The sequence below is a fragment of the Ambystoma mexicanum genome, chromosome 2p (assembly GCF_040938575.1).
Source record: "Ambystoma mexicanum isolate Mex_15411 chromosome 2p, UKY_AmexF1_1, whole genome shotgun sequence".
NCBI lineage: Eukaryota > Metazoa > Chordata > Amphibia > Caudata > Ambystomatidae > Ambystoma > Ambystoma mexicanum.
Window position 1 is genome coordinate 1226758223 of NC_090923.1, and position 23720 is coordinate 1226781942.

At 45.9% G+C, this 23720-nt stretch overlaps 1 protein-coding gene across 1 annotated transcript in view; it reads left to right on the forward strand.

Annotated features, from left to right (window-relative positions):
- FOXK1 (forkhead box K1) overlaps window positions 1-23720 on the forward strand; it is a 763857-nt gene that overhangs the window by 177866 nt on the left and 562271 nt on the right. The window lies entirely within an intron of this gene.

Consider the following 23720-nt stretch of genomic DNA (forward strand, 5'->3'; position numbering starts at 1 on the left):
GGCGGCCATGGCAGCGGAGGGCGCCTTCAGCGATGGCAGCAACGCCGTACTTTCGGACGGCGAGGGCATTACGGCATCGAAAGACAGCCGAGCGCAGGTCCCCGACCTCGGAAGGTCGTCCGGCAGGGCAGCTATGGGGAAGACCCCCGGCGACACAAGCTCTTCACATACTACACACACTAAACACACTAAGTCCAACCGAGACTCGACGACGTCGAATTCTCGGAAAGAGGCACAGACAGAACGGTCCGATTAGGTGTCCTCTGGGCGCTCTCGATCAAGATCGCCGCATGACTCCAGGCAATCATCCACTCTTGCCAAGAGTGCCTCGCTCCCTAGGCTAACAGAAGTTCGATCGTCGGAAGACGAAGACGACTTCCACCCCCAGGCCGCGCTCCAGGAGTCGGAGCCCGCAATTAAAGCCAGCGAGGCCCCACGCTCGAAGGACAGGGACACCTCTCCCGATCCTCGACGCCAGGCGTCGAAAAACTCCGGAGCCACTAAGGGACAGGGAAAACATTTTTCTACGCACGGGGAGAGGGGAAAACAGCAGAAGAAACTACCTGTACATTCTTCCACACCTGGGAAACACTCCATCCCCCCTAAACAGACAAACCCAGGTCTGCTGATAGGTCCACAACCAGCAAAGCTACTCAAGATAGATCCCATAGGCTTGCTGAGAGAGTCATTCCCAGTTCCAAAAAATGGTCCAGTGAAGACATAGATAGGGTCATGTCAAGAATGTCTTCTTGGGCTGATTTTTATGATAAAAATCCAGAACATTTCCTCTCGTATGATCCACAAGGGGCCACACCCTCAGGCTCTACTGATCCTATCCCCCCGAGTAAGAAGGCCCGGTTTGAGACCCCGATGAGGTCTGAACCCTTCGAGGTGCAACCCTACGCAACTCCATAGTCACAATATCAAGGAGAGGCTTCCTCTGGCGAAGACCAAGATTTTGGTATGATTCAAGAGCAGAGCGGGACGGGCTACTATGGGGACCATGAGGACCAGGAAGAAGAAGAGGATGACCCGGAAACATACAGAGTAGATTCCCCGGTAGAGAACGAAGCCCCAGTTACCGACTCCCCGGTCGATAACCAACCCCTCCTAAATGAGGTTCTCGTTCGCGCAGCAGAACATTTCCACATTGACACCCACGGTGTACAGGAGGAAAGGGACTTCGCGGAAGAGTTAGTGGGAGAAAGGAGGCCTGTTGCCCAGACCATCCCTATCCTTAAATCCATTCAGCGGAGAATAGATCCGTCCCTGGTGAACCCAAACCTCACCAGAGTAGTCAAACCCAGGGTTGAAAAACTTTTCAGGGCAGCACAGTCTGACCCTCTCTATATAAGAGGACATCTGAAGCCAGACTCCCTAGTTGGCACCAACACTCGTATGAGGGCTGGGACACCCTTGTCTTCGTCAGAAGCTCCTCCCGACAAGGAGAGCAAAAAACTATATGGTTTCGGCAGGAAGGTAGCCTCAACGTCCGCCTATCAAGCAAGGATTGCTAACTCCACCACCCTGTTGGCCAGCTACAACTGCCATCAGTGGGAAGAAGTTGCGGCTCTCATAGCCTCTGCTCCTGAACCGTTAAAGGGCCAATTAGCTTGGATTTCCGCAGAGGGTAGAGCCGTGTCTGGTTGCATTTTGAAAGCAACCTTCGACGCCGCGGACAACGCAGGCACATTGATAGCAGAAGGTACTGTTATCAAGAGACATGCGTGGTTACGGCAGTCTGGTTTTAAGGCAGAAACACAAGCATCATTGTTGGACAAACCGGTGGAAGCCGATCTGTTGTTTGGTAAGGCGGTCGAAGACGCACTGAAAAATGGCAAGGACGAATACGAGACAATCAAGTCCCTTGGCCAGTTAACCAATAAACCCCCTAACCAGAGAGGGAATAGTAATTTTCGTCGCCCACGCGGCCAAAATTCCCAAAGAGGATCTAACTATTCCCAGGGGCAGGGTACACAGTGGAACAACAACCAACAGTCTACCCAAGGTTACGGCAGAGGTAATAGGAGAGGTCGTGGTAAAGGCAGAGGCAGCCCCAGCAAAGGAGGCGGCACGCCTCCACCAAAGCAGTGACGCTCAGTTCAGGGTCCCTTCTCGCGCAACCCCAGTAGGGGGACGCATTTCAAACTTCACCCAGGCTTGGGAAGGGATCACATCAGACAGATGGGTGCTGTCAACAGTATCCACAGGATATTGTATAGAGCTACTGCAGTGTCCCCGGAACCATCCTCCACGACAAAGAGTACACTCCTTAGAACATCAGAAGATTCTCCTCGAGGAGATCGCCATTCTTCTACAAAAGGACGCGATAGAACTCGTCCCGGGACACCAGGTAAACAAGGGTATTTATTCAACTTACTTCCTTGTGCCAAAGAAAGACTTGACAATGCGCCCAGTATTGGACTTACGGCCTGCCAACAAGTATGTCAAGCCCCAAAAATTTCGTATGACCACGCTACAAGAGGTAATCCCCCTCCTAAAAAAGGGGGATTACATGGCAACCTTGGATATGAAAGATACTTATTTTCATATTTCCATGTTCCCAGCGCACAGAAAATACTTGCGCTTCAAGGTGGACAGTCCCCACTACCAATTCAAGGTACTTCCCTTCGGGATAGCTTCAGCAGCAAGGGTATTCACCAAGGTACTGGCGGTGGCACACCTACGCAGGGAGGCAATCCCAGTGTACCCTTATCTGGACGACTGGCTCATAACTGGGGAAACCCCAGGAATTTGCAGGACAAACATTCAAAGGACTATCGACCTCCTACACGAGTTAGGCTTCTCAATCAACTAGAAGAAGTCAAGCCTGGTGCCAAGCACCTCAAAACAATTCCTAGGAGCAATCCTAGATACTCAAGAGGGGTTGACCTTTCCTTCGGAAGAAAGAATTCGGAATATACTACTGCAAATTCCGCATTATCAGTCCGGTCAACAAATAACGGTACGCAAAGCAATGCGTTTACTGGGCATGATGGCGTCATGTATTTACCTGGTCCCCCCACGCGCGCCTGCGCATGCGTCCCATACAGGAATGGTTGGCGAAACAGTGGTCTCAGGCAAGTGGTCAGTGGGACGACCTAGTGGTCGTTTCGCCAACACTGGTACAAAGCCTTCACTGGTGCACAAGAGAGAATCTCGCACAGGGGAAACCCTTTTACGATCCCGAAGTACGGGCAGTAGTCACTACAGATGCATGTCTGACGGGGTGGGGAGCTCACCATCTCCACCACACAGCTCAGGGTCTCTGGTCTCACTCAGTGGCCAAGAACCACATCAACCTGCTAGAGCTTCTGGCAGTATTCAGAGCGCTTCAGGCGTTCAAGCCCCATCTACTAAACCTGTCAGTGCAAATCCGGACGGACCGCATTACAGCCATGTTCTACCTGAACAAGCAAGGAGGGACTCGCTCGCCAAATCTGTCCAAGCTTGCCCAGTAAATCTGGATATGGGCACTCAGACGGAGCATCTTCCTGTCATCACAACATGTTCCAGGGGAGTTCAATTCCCTAGCGGATGCTCTGAGCAGAGACTCCCTCCCAGAAGAACACGAATGGGTTCTTCACAGAGAGGTCGTAGAAGATCTCTTCTCTCAGTGGGGTTTCCCCACTATAGACTTATTCGCCACAAGCGAAAACAGACAATGCCCAGGATTTGCATCCAGGTTCCCCCAACCAGACTCCCAGGGGAACGCCCTGTGGATGAACTGGTCAGGGATGTTTGCGTACGCTTTTCCACCAACTCCTCATCAGGAAAGTGGTGAAGAAGATGAACAGGGAATCGATGACGCTCGTCCCAGTTGCTCCCATGTGGGCAAGACAACCGTGGTTCCCACACCTACGCAGGATGGCGGTGTGCGAGCCCATCAAACTTCCAGCCTGGTACAACCTACTGTCCCAGCACCAAGGTCAAACAGTGCACCAGCAACCCAACTCAATGAACCTGGCAGCATGGCTCCTGAGGTCATAGAGTTTAGACACCTCAATTTGCCACAGAGGTGTATGGACATCCTAAAGGAATCTAGGAAACCTAACACAAGGCACTGTTACTTTGACAAGTGGAAGAGGTTCGTTATCTGGTGCCAGAGTAAACAAATCAACCCAGTTGATTGCACTCCTTCCACTATTGTTACATACATGCTCCACCTGCTAGATGCAGGATTGGTTTTTAACTCACTGAAAGTACACCTGGCAGCCCTCTCGGCTTACACCACTTCCCATAGCAAGGTTTGGTGGTGGAAAGTACCAGTAGTTAAAGCCTTCATGGAAGGAGTAAAGAGACTTCACCCTCCTATTTCTAACCCACCACCAGGGTGGGACCTTAATGTGGTGCTAGCCAAGCTCATGGGCCCCCCTTTCGAACCCATGCATAAAAGCAGTCTCAAACACCTGACTTATAAAACGGCCTTCTTAGTAGCTATTACTTCTATAAGAAGGGTCAGTGAAATTCAGGCTCTGTCAGTGCAGGATCCCTTCTTTACTATCCATAAAGACAAACTGGTTTTACGCACACACCCTAGGTTCTCACCTAAATTTATATCAAAATTCCATGTAAACCAGTCCATCGAGCTTCCGGCTTTCTTCCAGAACCCGCAAAGCTCGGCTGAGGTGAAACTACACACCATAGATGTGCGTAGGGCGGTCCTCTACTATGTAAATAAAACAAGACCGCTAAGGAAAACAGATCAACTGTTTGTCTCCGTAGCTACAGGCAGAGAGGGGGATCGCGTCTCTAAAGGTGCCATCTCGAAGTGGATTATTAACTGTATCCAGCTGTGTTACTCACTCTCTGAAAAGACTCTGCCTTTTACGCCAGGGGCCCACTCTACTAGAGGCATTGGGGCCACTCTGGCTTTCATTGCAAATGTACCCCTTGACACCATTTGCAAAGCAGCTACTTGGAGCTCTATTCACACTTTTACTCAGCATTACTGCATTGACACCCATTCCAAGACAGATGCTCAAGTGGGACAAGCGGTTCTAAGACATTTATTTGCTCATGACCCTTCTCACATCCCACCTCCTTCTTCTGGTACTGCTCGCTAATCTATGCACAGCATGTGATCTAAGCAGATTCCACAAGCCTCAGAAGGGATACATTACTCACCGTAATCATATTTCTGATGCTTGTATCTGCTTAGATTCACATGCGACCCACCCTTCCTCCCCTCCGAGAGAAGGCGCTTGTAGTCTTACCTTTCTGTCTATCTGCTTGGATTATCTGTACTCACACTACTCCTCATGCTACCTCATGTCAGAAAAAATACAATCTGAGGATCCTAGATGCGTGAGGGATCTTGGGTACAGTGGACGTCACACTAGGGATAGTATTACTGGCACGCCCTGTGTCGACGCCCATTTTCGAGTTTCGAAAAACAACTGTTATACTCCGCAGCTTCCACTAGATGTCGGCCTATGCACAGCATGTGAATCTAAGCAGATACAAGCATCAGAAATACGATTACGGTGAGTAATGTATCCCATACATACACACCACCTCCCCCCCCCCACACTTCCTTATGGATAACATACTGCCACATTTCGCTACCAAACCCGTGGTAGCAGATTGGCACTCAGGAACCGGGTACTTACGACCTACACGCATCAACACCACAAGTGTCTTATCTGCCTTTCCCACGGTCTCACTAACCCTACCCCCTTTTTTCTTACAGAGCCAAGAGCAGTAAGGCCACCAATAGTGGCAGTCGGGTACTATACAAGACCACTTGCGTTCCATAACACATACAAAGGCCAAAACCTCTGCCTTTGTTAGTCTTTTAACGGGTGCAAGAGCACGCGTCCGCCGTATTTTAATTACAGCAAGCATGCACAATGAAGGCCTTTAATCTTAGAAGACTGCCTAAAAATAACACTGGCAGGCACTATAACAACACAAACCTTTATGTTAATGCATGATATATGTGGCTAGATATCAGAGAAAAGTAGTTTCGCTAGCATTGCCATAATGAACCTGGCCATAACATGGCAACAACTGGAAAATGGTGCAAGTACCCGATCAGATGGTGCCAGTACCTCACAAATGCCTATATATTACATGCACAAAAGCCTAAATCATAGCCTCCGTTAGTTCTTGTTTTTAATTGGATGTAAGTGCAAGGAACAGATGCAAGGGCACACAGCTCTTATTTCAATTACAACAGGGCTCATTTACATGCACATCTATAGAATTACATCTCAGAATACTGCTGAAAAATAACACTGGCAGGTCCTATGCAACACAAACTTATGATGTTACTACATGATATGCTGTAGTTTACACTGATGAGCTCTTCAACCATAGCATGGCATGGGTGGGGAGTGGAGCAATTACTCCACTCCAAAAACCCCTGCCACTCGACATTACCCTACTTCTGAACTGTGAATGTTATCATGTGCCACACTTCGAAAAAATCGTGTACATTCGCCTGTGTCAGTCCTATACAGGATCGTGAATGTTAGCAATGCCACTAGGTTAGAATTGTGAACATTAACCTGAAAAGTAGCATGTCCCACACTTGGGGAGAATTGTAAATATTAGCATTTGCCACACTAGGATGCAACTGTGAATGGTAGCATGTGCCACACTTAGAAGCCAGTCCTAGACAGGACTGTGATTGTTAGCAATGCCGCACCTAGTTAGAACTATGAGCATTAGCCCACGCCAGGCTCGCCCAGGATTGTGAATGTTAGGCACGCACTTAGTTGGAATTGTGAACTTTAGCCTGCCCAGACCCTTACTAGATTGTGAGTGCTAGCACTGCTGCACTTGGCTAGAATTGTGAACATTAGCCTGTGCCGGACGCAGACAGGATTGTGAATGTTGGTAATGCCGCACTTAGTTAGATTTGTAAACCTTATCCTACGTCTATTCTAGATAGAATTGTGAATGCTAGCAATGCTGCACTATTTGGTTTGTGACCATTAGACTGTGCCAGACCCGGACAGTATTGTGAATGTTAGCAATGCCACACTTCCGCACTTAATTAGAATTGTGAACTTTAGCCTGCCTGACCCATACTAGATTTGTGAATTTTAGCAATGCCACACCTAGTTAGATTTGTAAACAGTATCCTGCGTCACTTCTAGATAGTATTATGAATGCTAGCAATGCTGCACTTAGTAGATTTGTGAACATTGGCCTGTGCTTGACTAGACGGGATTCTGAATGTTAGCAATGCCACTTGCGCACTTTGTTAGAATAGTGAACATTGGCCTGCCCCAGATCCATACTAGATTGTGAACGTTAGCAATACTGCACTTAGTTAGAATTAGCCTGCACCGGACCCTGACAGGATTGTGAACGTTAGCCTGAGTCGCTTCTAGATAGAAATGCAATTGCTGGCTTGTCCAACACTTGGATGGAGCTGTGAACATTAGCCTGAATCACATCTGGATAGAAATGCAAATGTAAATGTTAACCTGTCCCACACGTGCATCACTATGTGCCCTGCTTTCCTGTTCCCCATGCTGTTGCTATATATCCGTATCCCACCCTCCTTGACTGTCCCTGCTTTCCTATTCCCCATGCTGTTGCTGTATATCCGTATTCCTCTCTCCTGTCTCTGTAAGTCCAGCCCCCTATCTCTGTGTCCGTGTGTCGCTCTCTTCCTGGCCATCCTGTTCACGTGCCTGGTCTCTGGCACTTTAAAGATAACCATCATATCACATCACAATGCCTACTCTTTACTATACACCATCATTCAACTAGAACACAACTATACCCCTGATTAATTCAGCCTAGCTGTTCACACACGAACACGACTCCATGAACACCTCATCGCCCTATAAAACGCATCTAGCCGAGCACATTCCGGCCTAGTTGCTCACATATGCGTCCTTCAGACCTAACGCAGCCAGAGCCCAGTCTGGGTGTCCACCAACCAGGCTGCTCGCATCCAACTGATATCTTCAGCACCACACCTAACGCTAGGATGCAGCTATCATCCGGATATCACATAAACTGCACAAATATCTGGTGCACCCGCGCACCTCATATCACTATCTCTCGCTCTACTGACCAGAAATACGGTTCCCGAAGGCGTTCAAACTACCAGCACTTTGAGGTCATACCAATGATATATAGAGCGGTGTATAAATGCCAAGTAACATAACATCATAACATATATCATCATTTATGTTAGACTTTCATTTGTAAGTATGAGATGCTTTTAATACTATATGTATCAGAATGATGGATACCTTGTCATTACCGCTGATATATTGCCATTTATACATATGCTCGTAGGAAACTGATTTGTCTACGGAGGGTACACCCGCTAGGTGGATGAGCATTGCAATGTGTCGCAGGTGTGACTGCCGAGTGTGCATGTTGATTTCATGTGGTCATTGTGCTTATGGTGTAGTGTCAGGCTTCTGATGTCATAAGAGGGAGTTGCAGGGTCCAAACAGGAGCATACCACTTCGCTAGAATTCCCACTAGCCCAATGTCGGGCACACAAGACTTCTCAGAGTGGGAAAATGGATATTCAGGGACTATGGTGGGATGGCACCGGGTGGAGGGAGGGGGGAGTGGAGGAGCGGGAGGGAGCGAGGACGAGGCAGCATTTTTCTCTAAAGATGGCTGTTATTGCCCCCAGGTTTCTATCCAATATAAATATTTGTACTGCAATAATCTGATTATACAGACAAGACAACAAGCATTGAATGAATCATTGACATATCTAGCAATTGTGTATGTAATTTGCATGCAACTGCCTTATTCTGTGTGCATGTGTGCTGCAAGTAAAGTATAGCAGAACCCTCAACTGTAGACAGTTTTCTTTAGGGTCGATAGACTGTTCATAATATCCATCCCCCTGTTGTGCTGCAACCGATAGAATCCAGCTGAGTACTAGGAATAATCTGGTCCAGCTGTCACATAGTCACTGACCTAGTAGTCATCTCTGCACCTGAAAGCAATGCGCTGCATGATTTTGTTTTTGTGATACGTTGTTTATTAAAGCACTTGGTTCAGATTGTTACATTAATTAATTGCAAGTGACGTACAAGTTATCAGTAAATATAAAGGCGCTTATATAAAATTCAACCCTTCCTAACCTTTCACGCGACTAAACTCTTAATCCCCTCTCTCATCTTCTCCAGACTTTTCTACTGCTCCACTCTTTTCTTTGGACTCCCCTCCACTCACCTCTCCCCCCTCAAATCTGTCTACCACTCTGCCATCCTCTCCATCTCCCTTCTCTCACCTCATGACTCCATCTCCTCTTCTCTCACCTCACTAAGTTGGCTCTCATTTCACTTCCAGCTCATATTTAAGTTCCTCTGTCTAGTCTTTAAATCCTTCTTTGGTCTTGCTCCTCCATACCTATCCTCCCGTGTCACTTTTTATACTCCTCGTTCATTCCGCTCTGCTGAGCTTTTCCTACTCTCTCCTCCTCCTGCGCCCCTTCCCTTTTTCCACTGGCACCGTCTTCCCTCCCCATGCGCTCTCCTCCCTCCTACCCTACTTTCCGCACATATCTACAATCTTGTCTCTTCCATTCACCTCCCTAACACCTTTTTGCTTCCTCTTCTGTTTCCACCACTACCCACACCTCCTACTCCCTCTCTCACTTTGGTCCCTCTCCACTCACACTTAACATCAGTAATGTAAATTGTTCCTTGTACTGTTTTCTGGTTTTGATTAAATTGTTATGTAATGCTTGTATTTTGCTTGTTACTCTTGTAAAGCGCTTTGGTGTAAAGCGCTATATAAAACTTAATAAATACTATACATAGACAATGCATTTGAGGAGGAAACCACGAGCAATTTGAACAATTATAATTGTTATTTTATAACGTGCTTAAAACCAACAAGTGTTTTGTAAGCGAAGGATTGGGATTCAAACCTGTGTTGCGCTGCGTTGTCTTGCTTCCAAGGCAAACGCATTGCCTCTGAGCTATATTTCCTCACCTACATAAGTGACAGCAGGACCCCAATAGAGAGGGCGATGGTAGCATGGCGGGGAGCCAATTGTAGGCCTTATTCAGTCTGAGGGTCATCACGCATGTGTGCCAGGTAAGTCCTGAGGGACCGCCATATGTTTTACGGGCGATTTCCACTGGTTGCATAGTGGCCCAGTGCTCTTCAGTGTCACTGGCCCAAGCAACAGCCATTGGTCAGTTGATGGTATAGTGGCTCTTGACCAGTGCAAAAACAAACATTGCATCGCAAGTAGCAAACATAGATTCATCATTTTACGCCCCCCAATCATCAAAACTCGTGTCACAGTTACATAGTGGGAAGTTGCCATGATGGGGATGAGTGACTCAGCAGCTTCCACACTCTGAACCAGGCCAGGGAAGTGGCGCTCGTAGAATCAAAAGGGCAAGGAACTGTCGACACAGGGGGCACCATTAAAGACAATGTCCCACGCGCCCGCTGAGCACTTTTCGAGCTTGACATGCGGTATAGACACAACAACCCGCAAACCAAAAAGCTGCGCATTGCGCTGAAAGCCAATATGTCTTAGTCAGGGTTGGCTAACCCCCCTGCGCATAAGGCATGGTAAAGGTATCCGATTTGAGGCGCACCATGCCCGAGTGCCACACAGAGGCATTTATGGCAGCTGCCAGCTCTCTCGAGAATTTCATGCCAGGCCATAGAGGTATATTTTCAACAAAGAAAAGAATCTTTGGGAGGATCGTCATTTTGAGCAATACTATTTTATCTGCAATAGTCAGTGGCAGTCGCGCCCAAGTCACAAGCTCAAGCATGAGGTGCGCCAAGTATGTAGCTCAATTACAGTCATATAGGATAATGTGATGCCTAGTTACCGTGATCCCAAAGTATCGTATTGCTGCCAGAGCTCATGTGAAACCAAGTAGGTCCTGGGGCTCAGTCGTGACATCAGTAAGAGGGAAAAGTTCTGACTTATTGCAGTTCACCTGGAGATCAGATATTTCCCCAAAGGCAACATCTCGCATGATAGGGTGTAGGTGGGTTTGTGGGTCCCTTACATAAACTATTGCGTCATCTGCGTATAGGGATATCATTTCGGGTTCTCCAGTTATCCAAATACCCCTGTGTTTGTGCTTATGCCTGATCAGGTCTGCCAAGGGTTCAAAAGCTATGGCGAATAATAGAGGGGACAGGGGGCACCCTTGGCGAGTGCCCCAGGCTATATGGAGTGTGGCTGACAGCATCCTGTTGGTACTACTCTAGCAACTAGGGAGGTGTAGAGCAACCACAGAGACAAAACCAGGGCCGAAACCACATTTCTCAAGCACAGCATACATAAAATGCCACAAGACCGAATCAAATGCCACCCACACCTTGTGAAGAAAAGGAACCAGGGCAGACTTGAAATGTTTACGGCAAGACTGCCCGGGCACAGGGCCTTCCCAGCAGTCGGGGCATCAATAGCCCAAGCAATTTCTTCCAAGGAAATGGGGAGATCCAACTGGGCACTAACCTCAGACAACAAGCATTTAAGTGGGAGCCCCTCAAAGAACCTGTCGATGTCAGAGTTGGAACATGTATACTTTTTCGTATACAGCTTTGAGAAGAAAGTTTTGAATACTCCGATAACACCCGGCTGCTCACCCTCCGCATATCGCCTTGCCACCACTGGCGCACCTAAAAACTTCAGCTCTCTGTATGCATTGTCTCTGAAGTCGTCTAATGCTTCCCTAACCTGCAAGTGTGTTGCGGAAGGGGGAAAGGTCGACTGTCGTTGTTCCAAGCGGCTGAGGCTTGCCTCTCTATTCCGAATGTCACGTCGAATGGTTTTAATTACCCCAAATTCTGTGGCCATTGCATTCCCCAGATGTAGGTTTTGAAAGCCTCCCATCGGATGCCAGTCGAGCTGACTTGACCCCACATTTGCTTCAATGTAAAGTTGTACATGCACTTGAGACTTAAATCGCCAGCCTATATAGGTATTGGGGAGCTCGTCAAGGTGAAGGGTGACCAAAACAGGAGAGTGATCAGAGTAGGTTCTCGGCAGTATACTCGCTATGATAACCCCACCAAGAAGTGCATCAGAGACAAGCCAGCGGTCTATGCAGGAAAATGAGTCGTGCATTGAGGAATAGTATGAATAAGTGCTATCCCCAGGGTTGAAACCCCTCCAAACATAAGTCCGCCATTCTGTCTCGTATCGTCTGTGCGGACTTAGCTAGCACCCTGCGGGACTGGCCAGACCTGTCATGATTCGCATCTTAAATTGTATTAAAGTCCCCATGCCACAATAATGGTACCAAAAGATAGAGGGGTAGCATCTCAGCAATCTCGAGGTATAATTCGGGATCGGCCACATTAGGGCCCTACACATTCAGTAATGCCACCTCCCGTCCTGCCAGCACCCCATAGACCAGAACATACCACCCCAGAGGATCAGAGTAACCTTGTGTGTGAAAGGGAGCGAGTTATGGAGCAAGATGATTACCCCCTGGATTGTGTAGAATACGTGGTGTAAGACTTGTTTATGCCTCATTTTCTGGCAAACACTTCCAGCAGCCAAAGCGTGGGTCTCCTGTAAAAATAACAGCTTGACTTTGTGGCGCTACACGTAGAGCATAGCTTTCCGCCGTTTAACCGAGTTCCCAAACCACTGCACATTCCAACTCATGCACGTTAGTTCACCCACCATCACACTGATGAAATCTATAGTTCGTGCTTAAGGGAGCATGTCTCAAGCTGCCTCTCCTGCATCGCCTGCAATACAATAGTTTCTCTGTCACCAAGTTTGTATTTTTGTATTTGTTATTTATATTGCGCTCCCAACCCGGGGGTAACTGGGCGCACTACAAGGATATGCATGTTCTTAGTTACACAACGTAAATGTACAGTAATGGGGTGAGGGAGAATATTACAGAGGATACGTAGGTATACAGTCATCACTGTTCATACATTAGGCAGAATGCAGAAAAATGGCAGTATCATTTTATGGGCTACGGGGCATACAGTTGTCACATTTGGAAAATATACACTGGACAATATACATATAGTCGGATATGGTAAGTTTGATCACGACAAAACATAGGGTTAACCGGGTCTAGTAGGGTGCATCTCTGGCAATGAGACAGCATTTCATGTCTTTCTTGAATTTGTAAAGGGACTGGACATCTTAGTGTGGAAGGTAGGGAGTTCCACAATTGGGCGGCCATAATTGGGAAGCTACTGCCACCGTTTTTTTTTTAAAAGTTTGCACCTTGGGACATTGAGGTAACCAGAGTTAGAAGAGCTAGTAGATTGGGAGTGGTTATGCTTTGTACATTGTTCCATGAGGTATGGGGGGGGCTGCATTTTGGAGACATGTGTATGTCAGGCACACTGTTTTTAGTTGTATTCTTTCTTTAACTGAAAGCCACTTGATGTCTCGTCTCCATGAGGAAATATGTTGTCTTCAAGTATACTCAAAGCTGTTCTGCAAAATCTGGAGCTTCTTAAGGGTGTGTTTTAGTCCCCAAGTAGAGAGCATTGCAGTAATCAATTTTGGATAGAGCTAAGGCAGTGGCTAAGGTGGTGCAGCTTTTGGTAGAGAGAAAGTGTTTGCAGGCATTGATAAGCTTGCAGGTGTCGGCTGTGGCTGAGGCAGTTGCACTGACCTGACCTGTTTCTGCATGTTTAGCGAGGAGTCAAGGTAAAAACCCAAGGTTTTTACTTTTTTGTCTACCATAATGACATTACCATCGATATTAAAGGAACAGTATTGATCATTCAGTTTCTTCATATTAAGTGGGGTTGCTAGAAGGAAGAGTTCCGTCTTGTCATTCAGGCATAGTCCATGAGTGGCCATCCATGCCTGAATGATGAGGTAGATTTTGTTAATGAGGGCTAGGTCTTTGTCGTAGTCGCCCGACAGAAGTATGAGGATCTGGGTGTCATCTGCATAGTTCGTATAGGTGACACCCAGATCGTCTAGGTCATCAAACAGAGGTTTGGTAAAACCATTGTACCTAGTGGGCGATACGCATGACCCTTGTGGGACTCCACATGAGATGGGGATAGGGTCAGCTACTGCTGCTGATGTGGAGAAGACCCTCATGGATCTGTTAAGTAAGGATTGAAGCCAGGTTGTTGCTTCTGTTGAAAAGTTGGCTGCTGTGGAAAGGTGTTTACACAGCTCCTTATGATCAACCGGGCCAAAGGTGGTCGACAGATAGAAGCAAGTGGGCTGATGTCCCTTTGTCTTTCAGATCATCAATTTGGATCCGTTCCATTTGTATCCCCAGAATAACATCCCCACCCTCATATCCCGCTCCCCCCCCCCAACGTGAAGAAAGTGCCTCCAAAATAATCACCCAACCAAACTCTGCAACAATGCATGGGGGGGGTTAGCGCATGGTTATCAGCCCGGGCCCTTCAGCAGCTATTGAAGAACAAAGTGTTAAACAGAAATATTTTTCCGGTAACATACAACAAAAGAAGAAAATGCGGTGTGGTACCCCATCAGTCACAGGATGTGACCATATCTATCCAGTAGGGGCGCCTGAGACCAGGAATCCCCCAATTCGCAGAACTAAATAATGTTTGTAGCCTGAAGAAGACATGACCAGGATAGAAGGCAGACAAAGCGGCTTCCTGTTGGGGTGGAACACTCATCCAGGAATTTCATGGCCTCTACAGGGATCGTGTAGAAAGTTTTGCCGCTGCATTCTATGTGGATTTTAGCAGGGTACAACATTGCACATTTCATGCCCTTTCCCTGAGCTGTTTCTTTACTACCAAAAATGTTCTCCTCTCCTGCCGTACAGCTGTGGTAAAGTCTGGGTAGATATGCAGCCTGCTGGATCCTAAGAAGAGCTCTCCTTTCTCAAGGACAGCCCGCAGGACTGCATCTCTGTCGAGATAATTTAATAGTCAAGCAATAATCGGGCGAAGTGGTGCTCCAGGTTTAGACTTGGGCACCAGGGATGGGTGGGTGCGCTCAACCGCAAACTGTGGCGACAGCTTAGGCTTGCGAGGAGGGAGAGAATGGTGTTCTCCACAAAACCCTCCATAGAGCCATCTAGGTTGTTTTCATGGACTCCAATTATTATTACGTTGTGACCTGGATTCCAGTTCATCGTTCTTGCTGATAAGTCTGGATTTGTTAGTTAGGGTGGCTACACCTGTTTTCAGCTGGGAGATGTCATCCTCCACTACCCCCACCCTGTTTTCGGCCTCCGTAAGTTACAGGTCTGTCTTCTCCATCTTTGACTTGATGGATCCGATCGTGCCATTGATGTTCTCTAACTTACTATGGAAGGCTGAAAAGCCCTCCTGCATACAAGCCATCATACGCTTCAATGAGCTCGCTTGGCTCTGCAGTGTCACCTGAGGGTGTAGTGTCAAATAGGGCGCCAAAGCCTTTGCGGCACATTTGGCAAACATATTGATGGAGCTCTGCTTCCTTACAGTCCCCTGGGTCATTGCCAGTCTCTAATGTGCCCCTGCAAGTCTTGCATTGAGATGGTCTAGTCCCCCTGTTTCCAGCAGTCCCAGGGGAGGCGGACTGCAGAGTCTGAGACCAATCCGAACACCATTGTCTGGCAGGGAGAGGCAGAGCCCCGACGGGAGTGGAATAGGGTGCTGCACCAAGGCGTGAAAGGCAGCAGTGTGGCATAACTTGTGTGTTAGTGTAACCTTTACACGTCACCACAAAGTTCCATTGCCCAAACACAGCGTGCCAGGTTCAGCACAGCAGGGGCCAGGAGTTCCAGGAGATCCATAGTGCATTTCATATGTAGAGGAAAAGTGTAAAGACCATCTAGGACACCCCTACAGGCCAGTAGTTCAGCACACAGCAGGTGCCAGTTGAGTAAATCCAGCCAAGATGGAATCTGCTTTGCTGCGAACTAATGGACACAAGTACTGCAGCCTAGCTCAGTACCCACAAGGCTTCATACATGTATAGAGCATCTCAGCAGTTCTTAAAGCCAGTAGGGCACCTGCTAGCAGAGAGGATAGTTAATGACCAGCATGTCCAACATGTGCTCCATGTATTGAAGCCTGAGGCCTCTTCTGCACCATGGGGGTTGTGAAGGCATTGTGAAGCAAGACACAGACCACAGGCTTAAAGTTCAAAATAAGATACTTTATAAAATGTCAGGATGATAGAAGGCCTAACTTGCCCTATGCTAAGGTGGGATTTCCCTACGTGAACAAAATTAAGGAAAGTCTGAGTCCAAGAGTTCTATAAAAGTCAGTCTGTTTATGAAATCTATACTTTCCCTGACAACTAAAGCTAACCAATTTGTAGGGATGTCAAAATAAAAAGAAATGGTGTTCAACTGAAAGTTCTGAGCTTCTTTCAGCTCACAGCTTTCTCTCTGCTCCCCTTCCCCCAAGTATAAGAAAGTTCCAAAAGAGTCTCACGATTACCTTTCTTCAGTTCAAGGTGATGGTTCCAAACCAATTCTCGGGGTTCCCTTCCCAAGTTTCAAGCAACACAGTTCGTAGAAAACAAATTTTCTTGAGGCTTTGTTCTCAAGACAACACAATGGAGCTCCGCAAGTCTCAGGGTTCTGTTCCAAGTCAGTATCTTCATGGTCACAATGTCTAAGTTTCCAACATGCAGGGTTCACTGGTCTTGATGCAGTTGTCGGACCAAATGGTCCACCCATCACAGGTCACACATCCAGAATCCCTGATTCTTGCCATCTTGACTTTGATGTGTACCTTTACAATATTTAGGCTTTTCCTCATCAGCCTCTTGCCTATGCCATAGTTGTCGCACTGACTCCAGTCTGTGGCCTTGTCACTCTGCATTCGTTCATAAAAGTTTGGTTTAGGGTGTTTTACTCACACCCACCCTCTTGGGTTTCACTGTCACCCTTGTGCCCTCTTCTGTAACTGTTTTCACCTGGACATTTGGGTTATTAACTTTTATTACTTGGGTTTATTCCATTGCACACTTAGAATCCTTAATTTCAGTGTTTCATTCAATTCAGGGTCTAATAAACATTCATGTTGCTTAATTATAAAGTTTCCTTTTGTGCATTATTCAATATGCATTGGTTTCACTGGTATTCAATAGGCATTGCTTTGCTTAATTTTCAAAGTTCCATATTTAGTTCGCTAGTCAGTAAGCATTGTTTTGTGTAAACTTTAAAGTTCTGTTTGGTTCAGTATTCACAAACCTTGTAGGAATGCCCCAGCGTTCACTTGTCTTTCCCTGACACTCATCGGCTTGTGGAGTCTCCTTCGGTCACGCTCCGCTTGCGTGCCGCATGCCCTTCTCGGTACGCCGGTTCCCGGAATGCCACTTTCTGGACGCAGACAGCGTCCCTTCTCCTTGGTGCTTTTTTTGCTTGCAGCCCCTGCTGCTCAGCACAGTTCACAGAGACTCCCAGACTGCAAATACTTACACTGTGTAAGTCTTCTGAGAAGTTTGCCGTCGTCCTGGCTCTTTATTCGGGCCCACGACGTTTGCCTCTTTTGAAGCATGGTCCACTGCTTGCTTCCTCCACACAGGCCTACTTGCTCCCTGCTCTGTGTTTTCATACACCTTTTGATAGGCTACAGGTGTGGGCCTCCAGTGAGACTTGCCTGACCATAATTACAGGGCCATGTCTGACTCTTAAAGCTCCCTGCAGGGATCTTCCTTGTTTGAGTACCAAAGTGGTAAAAGTGTGTGGTGTTCATTAATCTTAGTTGTCTCTTCTTAGTCTCAGTACACTTAAGTGTTAAATGAGGGGAACAGCTTTACAATAACCTAATAAAGGTCGGGGGAGGGTTTGGTTGAGTCTCAGCCGGATAAGGGGGATACCATGCCTCTCCTAAAGGTACCCCACTCTCAGCTCCCAAGGACCATACACTCGGGTGATCCTCCCTTGCTTCTCCACTCCAAGGGTCCGGATTCAAGAATGACTTCCCTGGCCACCTGAGTAGAGGATGCAGGGGATCTAGGAGTGAGAATACCCTCTGGTTTCTCATAGGGTGCGCAAAGGGGAAACGGGTACTCAGCAGTTGAGCTTACGCTGCCTGCTGTTCACGGACTTGCCAGCACACAGGCAATCTGGTCCCCTGCAAGGGCAGCACTCTTCAGTGTAGCGCAGCAGAGCTACTGCCCACACAGTTCAGTTGGGGTGCAGAGGGGAGAATAGCGAGCCTCCCGATCGCCATCGCAGAGTAGTGGCTAACATAGCGGTTCTCCAGCCACCGCACCGACCTGCCGAGCACCACAAGGGCCTGGCGCGATCTCCCTATGAGGACAGCTGCGTCACAGCCGCCATCTTTGACGCAGCCCCAGCACCAACACTCCCGGAGCTCGGAACGGCCCGGGGAGATGGAATCGCTAGTTTTGTGCCGTGTAGACTGCTCCGTGTCCCTTGAGGTCCCATATCCTTAACATTGCCGAATCAGTATAATATTATGGAGCACCAAAACAGCTGCTAACAGCACCAGGTCATAGGAGCTCTAAGGCTGCGTGTCTATCTTGACTTGCGTGCAACAGCGCCCCCTACATGATTTTTATGTCTTGAGCTAGTCCTCTCTGCTACTAGTTGAATAGTCACCAAGCTCCAATAACTGTTGGCATGCTGTGTAATGCCTCTTTATTTTAATGTTTGCGCAGACTACAGACTTCCGAAGCATTTTCATCCACCACAGCGCTTCGAAGCCAAACCAATGGCTGTAGACTTTATACAAATATCAAATAACATAGAATTTTTTCTTAAAACCCTTTTCAGTTAATAAAAAAACAAAAGTTTTGCTGTTTAAACTTTTTATTTTTTTTAACCCAGCCTGTAATTGAGTGATTTGCCTATTAGAATAAATCTAGTTTTCTAAGGGACGTATTAAGACTTTCCCATACATATTGGAGGCTGGATCAATGAGAGATCTGGTGATTTCCAGGGCAAGATGTACCCCACCCCCCTTTTTATTTATTTTTTTCTCTGTACAATCTCGGCTGTTGACCACGTACGTGGGACTATGCCTGAAGAAATGATGAAGATGAATGAGGGTTAAGTAGGGTGCCCAGATTGCTACCACATCTATGTACAAATTGGCTGGAATTGCGTTGGGGCCTGGAGCTTACCTCGACTTTGGCTCATAATAGTAGTTGTCGATACTTTTATCTTGAGGACAATCACCTCACCTGTCGGACAAGCTGATAGACGTACACTCATTCACAGATCAACCAATGCTTAGCATTTTCCTGGTGTCGCCATTTTCTACAGCTGTACTAAGGGTGTCCCATTTGGCCTCCAGCCAACCCCTTTTTTATTTGCAATGGCAGTTTTAGAGGACATTCTTATTGGTTCTTTTGGCCCTGTAAGCAGATCTAAAAGATTTAACTTTTGTTCCTTTTCATACCAAATGTAATTACATAACCGTTCTTTCAATACATCGTTGTAGAGTCTAAACTGCCCGTCTGGCAAGTGGTGTTATTGGTCAGTGCTGCAGGGGCAAGGTGCCAGAGATGATATTTGAAATATAGAAAAAAGAAACCTTTGGAATCCAATTTGGTTGTGCCTTTTAATTAAATTGTATTGATTCAAAGTATACTTAAGAATGCTTTCAGTAGAGTTGTGCTTTTGGAAATTAAAATACTATTAAGTATAGCAAATAGAATTCTTGTACTTACAAATATGGTCGAACTCCATTATTTCCTTTTTCAGATCAGTAAATTGTGGCATCATTCATTTGGTGGTCCTAAGAAAAAATAGAAATTTGGCCATAATGTTGTATCTTTCACTTATTGTATACTTATTTTTCTATTCAGTATTAAATACAATGTATAATCTTTGCTGTCTTTATTTAAAAGAGGTATTTACCGGTTTAGCTGCTGATTGTGGTGCGATTGCCATACTTTTTTGTAATTGTCTTTTATTGTACGTGGTGACGCAACCGCTTATGCGATGACGCCCTAGCGTACATATGTTCGATGATGTCATGCGTCATGTTTATGTAGCCGCCATCTTGTATTGGGAAACTTTGAATGTGCTGAACTCTGTCATAGCTTGTGGGATAATATTACAAATATATTGTGAAGGTTGCAGATTTCTATTTTTGTATTAAAGTTAATTTTTGCCTGGTTTGTCTTATGAATTTAAGCTCTTCAGGTATTTAGACCTTACATTTCGTAATAGCGGTAACCAGAGTGACAAATTGTAAATGGTACAGTTATTATTTATATATTTTTTTAGAAAAGGATTCTAGTTCTGTTTTTAGAGGCTGAATGGATAGTCAGTATGGCACATAATTATTCCTAAGAATGAAAAAATACATGCATTTTGTGATGATACTCATTGTGTCTCATGGTTCATAAGATGACATACATTAGAGATTGGTAGATACTTTGTGTAGTAATATACAGTTTGTGTAGAATGCCTCCCGATACATAAAATAATATACATTAAAGAAAATGATGCATTTCCTGGTCCGTGTTTAGACCGGAATGGTAGGTGTCCTTTATACAAATCTAATAGGCTTCTCCTTTTCATAGCATTTTTTCTAGGGGTCCTCCTCTAGGCGGTAATACTACTTTTTCTATGCCAAAGAATCTTGTCCATTGAAGTTGCTCCATTTTGTGGTGTTCCTGGAAATGTGAGGCCAAAGGTGTTCTGAGATCTCTGTTGATTATTGATCTAATGTGTTCGCCAATGCGTGTCTTTAATGTCCTGATGGCACTTCCTATATAGTATTTGTTTCGTACACATTGGATCTCGTATACAATGTTCTTGCTGTTGCAATGTATTAGATCTTGGATAGGTTTGCATGTCCCATTTGGTGTTGTGATATTCTTTTTACCATTGTCTGAATATTTGCACATTTGGCAATTTCCACATTAGAAATTGCCTGTTGTAGGTGTCCGAAGCCACATTGTTTGGGGAAGAATATGTTGTTTCTTGGCCAATTGGAAATGTGACGAGACTGAGAATTTCTTTGAGATTTTTGGTTTTACGAAATGTTATACTTAGTTGGTTATCCAATAGGTGTTGGAAATCAGTGTCCACTCTAAGTATGTTCCAATTATTCATTAGTATTTTTTTTGATTGTATTGTTATTGGTACTGTATGTTGTTATAAATCGTACCTTGTCCTCTTGCAATGATTTTTGCTGTTTTGGTTTGTTTTGAAGGAGGTCTTCTCTAGTTCGCTATTTCGTTTTTTGGTAACTTTTGTCTAGATGCTTTGGTTTATACCCTTGCTGTTTGAATTTACGAATAGTATTACATGTATGTTTTTCAAATTTCTCCTGTGTTGTACAGTTCCGCTTGACTTAAAGCAGTTCTCTGTATGGTATATTTCGGAATGACATGATTCGGATGATTGCTAGATTCATGCAGTATGCTGTTGACCTCTGTTGGTTTAATAAAGAGTGTGGTGTGAACTTTATTGTCTTGAACATATAGATGGAGATCCAGAAAATCTATTTCAGTTGTACGGTTAATTGTAGATTGTATGAATTGGTGTTCAGATAGTTGTAATAATCTAGTAGTTCTTCAGTTCCATTCCAAATCATAATAATATAGTCTATGTATCTTCCCCAATAGGCCACATTATTGTGAATGGTAAATGCTGGATGTTGGAAGGCGTGCTCAATCTCAAAATGTCCCATGTATAGATTGGCAGAGGACGATGCAAACTTTGCCCCAATTACGGTACCTTGTATTTGTTTATATAGTTGCTGGTTGAAAGTGAAGATGTTATTGCCTAGGGTGAAGTTCAGCATTTCCAAAATAATCATTCTGTTGGTAGAATGACACAGATCTGGTTTTAAGAAAAGTTATTGGTAGTCCTTTTTTATGAAGAATACTGGTGTACAGATCTGAGACATCTAATGTGACCAGCTAGTAATTTGGTTCCCGTTGTATTGTTTCCAGTGTATAACGTGCTTTGTGTCTTTGATGTATGAAGATAATCCGGCTGCCAGTGGTTGGAGATGTTTGTCAACATATTCAGAGATTCGTTCCGTCAATGATCCTATGTTGTTTGTAATGGGCATAGATGGGGGTAGTTCTATGAAAGGTTTATGAATTTTGAGTATGAAGTAGATGGTTGATGTTATGGGAAAGGGGGTATGCATGTACATGTATTCTTCATCTGTAAGTAATCCCATGTCTCTCCAATGCATGCTCATAAGGTGCCAGTTTTCTTGTAGTTTTGGTATAGGATCCATATTTAGTTTTTCATAGCATTGGATATTGTCCAGATAGTCAGTTGCTATTTTCACATAGTGTTCCGTTCTTAACGGCACAATTTTGCCTCCCTTCTCTGCAATTTTAACTGTTATGTTTGGGTCTGCCTTTAAGTTGTGTGTCCCGTGGACGTTGCGTACCTGAGTTTCCAAGAGGCTTGTGTACTGGAGTAGCCAGAACATTGAAGTAGTAGGCTGCAAGATGGAAGGCAGCGCCAAGAACCGGCCCCTGTTCCGCCCTGATAACACAGGATTGAAAGGGGGCCAGATCCTGACTCCACGGATGGACTCTTCCCTGTTTTTAATGTGATGCCAGAACAGTGCAAGCACTGGCAGGGAAGGTCTGTCGATGTAGATCTGCAGGATAGAGTGCGTAGTGGTCCAATGCTGCTGGATTTGCTGGACTGAGGGCGTAGTTCTCCAATGCTGCTGGATTGCAGAAGATCCAAGAGCCACGGCACCCAAGCAAGGCAGGAGGCAACGAAGCAAAACCGAGAGAAAGAACACTGGAAAGAAGGCAAGAGGCCAGGGGAAGGTAACTGGAAGGAGCAGGCAAAATGGCAGGACAGGCGAGGAAGAACAGGAAGGGTCAGGACTGGAGACTACCCCGAGGACCAAGACCGGGAACCAAGGACCAGGAAAGGAAGGACCCAAGGCAACAAGGGCTAGAACAACCAGGACTCGGGAAGAAACCGGCACAGGAACAAGGAGCAAGGAAACTAAGTGAACAGTAATGTTCAGGAGCGAAGTGGAAGGTCAAACCCGAACCACGTTGAGACGCAGCGAGTTTCCAGTCCAGATCGCTTAGTAGGAACCCGGCATGGAAGCGAGGCTTGATGCGCAAACAGGTCCGGCGCATGCGCGGAGACAGTCGCTGCAGGAACACAAGGCTTGAAACGCAAGCGTGTTCCCCAATGACCCGTGCTATCGCATGCCACCCTATGAGAAGGTGAACCCAGAAAAGCACATCTCCTCCAAACCCAGAACCGGGGATACAACCACCATGCTCGGGCTCGCCCCAAAGGACCCCCCTGCCTCCCAGCACAGGTAGGTGTCCTAACAGCCTTGAGTTCTGATGGGGCTTTCTTCAGTGATAATGTTAGATTATGATGGATCTTCGGTTGTGAATCTCCTAGGTAGATTTATCTTATATTTTGTTGAGTTGCCTTGAAGAACATATCTATAACATTATCCGGTCCAAGCTGGGGAACAAATTTGGATCGTGGTTTAAGAGGTGTTTGCTCGGATAATTCCAAAATGATGTCTTGTTCTTCCGCAAATGATGGTATGCTGTGTATATCTTCTGTTTCTGGTAGATTGAGAAGATCGACAGTGTTTTCCACATGAGCTACTGATGGCTTTGATGGAGGTAGTACACTTTGTGGTTGTGTTTTAAATGTTGCGTTCAAAACATTTTTGCGCTTGAGTTTTCTACAAAAATGGAAAAGATCAGTGGTTACATCAAAATAATTGAATTGGTTATTTGGGCAAAAGGTTAATTCATTGAAATACGACTTTTTTTTGGGAAAAGATGGGTAGTTCCCAATTAGGGGACAAAGGAATCACACCTATGAGAAAATTAAACCAGGGCTCAAAATTCCGATTAGACATTGGCTAGCGATAATGAG